At 50.3% G+C, this 5,830-nt stretch overlaps 1 pseudogene; it reads left to right on the forward strand.

The window, feature by feature from the left end:
* The first annotated feature begins 558 nt into the window (after window positions 1–558).
* On the forward strand, window positions 559–2,541 carry LOC125538626 (annotated as a pseudogene).
* The last annotated feature ends 3,289 nt before the right edge of the window (window positions 2,542–5,830 follow it).

Raw genomic sequence — 5,830 nt, forward strand, 5'->3', positions numbered from 1 at the left:
TCCTGGGAGAAGGGGTTTGGGATAAGGTATGGGAAGAGCAGACTCGATGTTGAGAGGATGAAATGCACGCAGGAGATTGTTTGCGGATGTGTGGTAAGCTTGTGTCTTTTAATTCTTGTGTGTGGCAGAAGGCACGTGCTCTTTTAGATGAAAATGTATGTTTTGTCAATGCCGCTGATGTGGTAAAACTTTTTGCTACAGGGAAAAGAAGGTGTTGAGAACACAAGATCGTGCGGGTGTGAGTGTCCAGCTCTAATAAGGCTGCTACAGTCTAAAGACAATGTTTAGTACATAGCTGAGCACCATGAGGAACACAAGCATTCATTATCACCGGATTATGGTCAAACAATTCACTGGCCATCCCACAATCACATATATGTATACAGCCGAGACTTGGTGTAGCAGCTAAGGCAGCATAACGTGAACCTCTCAAAGGTGTATAGCATAATAGGGAGTTTCTTTGGATCAATGGAGAGTGTGCCCTTGACAAAACGAGCGTTGTGTAACATGTGTGGAAAAATTAATCTAGAGCAAGCTGAAGATGATGTATGCAAGGCGATGGAGGTGTTTGCAGAACTGGGGGCTAAAGATCCACGCTTCACCTATCGTGTGCAAGCTGACAAGGAGGGCAGGATCAATGCATTGATGTGGACGAATGGGAGCAGTAGGTTCAGTACAATTTTTATGGGGACGTGGTTACATTTGACATGACATACCGGACAAACCTATATAACATGCCTTTCGGCCTGTTCGTGGGGGTGAACAACCATTTCCAGAGCATTATTCTAGCTGGGGTGGTTGTGCGAAATGAGAATGTTGAAAGTTTTGAGTGGGTTTTCACCAAAGACCATATTGACAGGTTTTCATAAGCTGGAATTTTTCATTAAATGTGGGTTATGTGCAATTATGTGTGTGTGGATATGGATAATATATTCCAAATATGGTGCAGATCAGTGCAGAACCATGGAGGCAGCGATCAAGAATGATGCCGGACACAACTCACCAGTGGTGCAAGTGGTATGTGTTGAAGAAAGCGAAGGAAACACTACGTCCATTGTATAGTAAGAAAAGCGATTTCCGAGCTTAGTTCCACAAAGTAGTGAATCACATGCTCACGGAGGATGAGTTCGAGGAAGGGTGGTGCCTACTCATGGAGAAGTACAACTTGGTACACCATTCATACATGGTCCAGCTATATGAGATACGACATAAATGGGCGACGCCATTCTTCAAAGGGGTGTTTTGTGAAGATGACAAGCACTCAACGCAGTGAGAGTGCTAACCATATGTTGAAGAACTTTGGCCCCCCCCCCCCCCCCCCCCCACCTTGGTGCCCAATGCACGTTTTTGTGAAGAAGTACATGAGGCTTCAGTTTGATCACGAGTCCGAAGAGAACTATGAGGAAAAGCGAACGAGAATAGTAAGTGCTTGCTATCTCATGTATATCATGTATTAATTTCCAGTTTCGGATGTAGCTGGTATGTCATTAACTGTGTGATCTAAAATTCCAGGGGAGACCACTTTTCAAAGCTAACCTGGCAATTGAGAGGCATGCCGGCAAGATATACACCCGTGCCATGTTCGAGCAGTTTGGGCAGATGCAGATATTGTACGAATGTGGAGCATACTAGGTAGAAGAAGGGGAGAAAGAAAAGATTTACATTGCGATACACACTAAGGCTGAGCGAAGGGAGAAATGGTGCAGGGTATCATACAAAGCATTTGTTCTAGATAAGGGACTGCTTTGTGAAGTTCGAGTGTGAGTGCGGCCAGTTTGCTCACATGGGACTGCTTTGTTGTCATGCATGTCCTGAAGGTCAGTATCAATTTTACTTTGACAAATTTGCAGTCAATATGTTTCAAGTTACCAATCTCACATATACCGACGTGTGGCTTTTCGGGGCTGTGTGTAGGTTCTGGATTTATTAGGATCAAGGAGATCCTAGGGAATTATATTGTGAAGAGATGGACGAGGGATGTTCGGGACATCCTCCGGTCTCATCTTGTTGAGTATCAGAAAGATAATGCCCAAAAAATCCCATTCAGCTTCAGGCACTTCACGATGTACCTGCGTGCTATGGAGCTCGTCCGTTTGGGTGACACTAGTGTGGGGGCTTATGACAAGTTAATTGGGCTCTTCAAGCATTGCATGGTAGAGATGTAGCCGTATGCGAAGAATGGGGATGGCCTGGGGCTGGAGGACAGGATTGCAGAGAATGGGGCTGTTGTGAACCAACAGGAACCAGGGTATGTTGGTTCAAAAACATAGTGATGGTGCAAATGAAGACGCAATCAACGGGGACATGTGGCGGTGCCTCGGTTGTCACCGGCGCAGTCTCGACGAAAGGCGGCGGAGGCGACGTTGAGCAGGTAGGCTATCATCCTGCGCGTTGAGCACGGTCAATTAATAATCTGGGCTGTTTGGAGACGTTAGAACAGAACGTGAGTTTTGCCGGCTCATGACTTACCTGACGTCTGAGCCGCTTGTTATGAAGCTCACGGCGTTCATGTAATGACCGGTGACACGCCATCCAGTGGGCCCTTAGTTTGGTGGGGATGTGATCATTAGAGCTGAGACTTCACGTGGGCATTGTGGATCCCGAAGCATACAGACGGGGAGGATACCGAGCACACATGTGCTCGTGCTCATAATAGCACTTTTGATTTTCGACTCACTATAGGGCGAATTCGAGCTCGGTACCCGGGGATCCTCTAGAGTCGACCTGCAGGCATGCAAGCTTTTTCCTTCACACATTTTAATTATATTTATCTTCGTCGCACTAAATATTATCATACATTAATTATAACGAAGCTATAATTTTGCCGACCCCACTTTTTAGCCAAGTTGTACAATGAAGGATCACTCAGATCGGCCACCATGGCAATATGTATCAATAGCAACCAATAATCAACAGTCAATTCATGTATTTTTTTATTACAAATCTATCTCCTAAAAAAATATTAGCAATCAGACTTCTTTGAAAGTTCATCTCTATCGATCAAAGATTATCAAATACAATGACAATTGGCAGCAAAACAAACAACAATGCAACTTTGATGCTCTTCCCCTGTCTCTTCTATGTGTTGTCAATAGCAAAGAGCAATATAGTCAATAGCACTATTTCTTCTTCCACTGACTAGTACATTACATATTACAATATGCATGCGGATGACCAAACCCCTGAATAATGTCATCATCAGTCATCGAAGCATAAGTTTAAGTACATTGTACCTGACATGGGATTCAAAACAACATTGTACATGCAAACTAAGTTTATATATCCTTCATGTATGGAGAACGGAAGTTTGGCTCTTCGCCTCCATGGAGGCCTTTTTTGAAGGAAAAAAAATTCAAAATTCAAACTTGTTGGTTTCAAAAAAATCTGAAAAAAATTGTGCAAGTAAATAAGAATGTTATATGTATGTGTGTAAAATTTCAGGAAAAAAATGTTGAAATGCGACCTGTACAAAAAACACAAATTCATCGTTTGGGAGGATGAATAGTATGGTTTGTTAGAATGGCCCAGATTTGTCTTTTTTATGCAGCCCTTGTTGAACGTATTTTGCCCTGAAAATTTACACACATGTGTGTTATGCCTTCATGTATATCTGTGTATTTTTTTTAGAATTTTTTGAAACGTAGAAAATATGAAATTTGATTATTTTTCAAAACCGAGCTCCATGGAGCTCGGCCTCCAAAGACAATATTCGCTTGATGTATTACTTACTTTGCACGCTAAAAGTCTCCCAAGTTAGCAAACAATATACAAAACAATTTCGACTATTTATCAGTTATCATTTGTCAAGAAATGAAGAGGCAGCACATCAACCACACAAATCATCTGGCGCTTTTCAAGCTCCGCCACCAGCTAGTTTTGGGAGGAAATGGCTTTCTGAGATAATATAGAGTGAAGAGTGCTCTTGTTATGGCCGGTTTAGCTAGGCCCACCGGACAATCTTAGCCCGCAAGTTATCTTAGGTTAATTCTTGCAAGTTATCTAGGTTATAAATATAGGCTGTAAAACTCTTTTTGGAATTAAGCAATAAGAAGATTATTATCTCTATCGCCCGGCTCCCAGAGGAGCCGGAACCCTAGCCGCCTCCAGCCCTAACCGCCGCCGCCCTCCTCCTTCCTCACGACGGTGCCGACGCGCCGGAGCTCGCGCCCTCTCCCCCAACTCCCGCTGTTCTGCCCTTATAACCTAAGGAGTAGAGCCGGTAGGAACCCTAGTCCTACCAATTTGGTAATCAGAGACCAAGTTCAGATCATGTCGCTGCCACCACCACCGCCGACGCTGTCCAGCGGCTCCACCGCTCCGATGACGACGGCGCCGCCCCTCACCGCGTTGATGACGTCCGCCGCCGGGACCACCGCGCTGGCGGGCCACGTCTCCACCGCGGCCCCGCTCGCGCCGCCATCCCCGGTGCCCTCCGCGCCACCGCCGTCCGCCGTCTTCACACCGGAGCAGGTCACGCGCACCCTGCAGGACCTCATGACGGTCGTCCAGGGCATCTCCCTGTACTTGGCCGGCCCGCACACCACCCCGCCGGCTGCGCCCCCGCCTACAGCCACCCGACGACGCACTGGCCGATCCAGAACGCGTCGGGCCCGAGCGGGACACCCCTGCTGCCGTTCCAAGCGGGCTACACCGGCGGGCCCCCGTCGCTGCTGCACCTGCCCGGGTACTCGGTACCCGCGGCGATCGCCGGGGCCCATCCATCGCTCCAGCCGCCGCCCGTCCCAGCGCTGTCCTGGCCGCAGTGGCCCGCGCCGGTTCTCGCGGCGCCACCCGCGCCTCCCGCGCCCGCCCCAGCACAGAAGTGGCCGTACTGGACCGCGCCGGCCCCAGCCGCGCCAACCGCGCCGCCCGTGCCGGTCCAGCTTCCACCGCCGCCACCCAGCTCTGGACTGGGTCAGTCCACACCGGGAGGCCTCCCGATCCAGCAGGTCCGGTTTCCGCCGTCACCATCTCCGATCCCGGCCTGGCTAACCGGGGCGTCGGCACCGCCAGTTTACACGCAGGCCGGGGACCCATCGGTACCTACGCTGCAGTCTGGGGCCTCGTCTGGCTCCACGGGGGCCTATGACGGCCTCCCCGCCGTTGACCGGGCGGCGTCATCATCCCTGCTCCGCACCACCGAGCCGGTCGGCCATGGCACGCCAACCCAGACGCTGCCACGGTTCACCAAGATCGACTTCGCCACTTATGACGGCACGGAGGACCCGCTTAACTGGCTCAACCAGTGTGAGCAGTTTTTCCGTGGCCAGCGCACACTCGCGTCGGAGCGCACTTGGCTGGCATCCTACCACCTCCGCGGCACAGCACAGACCTGGTACTACGCCCTCGAGCAGGACGAGGGCCGCATGCCCCCTTGGGAGCGCTTCCGCAAGCTCTGCCTCCTTCGCTTTGGGCCTCCGGTTCGCGGGAGCCGCCTGGCGGAGCTCGGCCGCCTTCCCTTCACCTCCACGGTGCAAGACTTCGCTGACCGTTTCCAGGCCCTGGCATGCCATGCATGCATCGTGCGTGACGGCGCAGCAGCGGGCGGACCTCTTTGTCGGTGAACTTCCGGATCACATCCGCTAAGGGCAGAACAGCGGGAGTTGGGGGCGAGGGCGCGAGCTCCGGCGCGTCGGCGCCGTCGCGAGGAAGGAGGAGGGCGGCGGCGGTTAGGGCTGGAGGCGGCTAGGGTTCCGGCTCCTCTGGGAACCAGGCAATAGAGATAGTAATCTTCTTATTGCTTAATTCCAAAAAGAGTCTTACAGCCTATATTTATAACCTAGATAACTTGCATAAGAATTAACCTAAGATAACTTGTGGGCTAAGATTG

The sequence above is a fragment of the Triticum urartu genome, chromosome 2 (genome assembly GCF_003073215.2).
Source record: "Triticum urartu cultivar G1812 chromosome 2, Tu2.1, whole genome shotgun sequence".
NCBI lineage: Eukaryota > Viridiplantae > Streptophyta > Magnoliopsida > Poales > Poaceae > Triticum > Triticum urartu.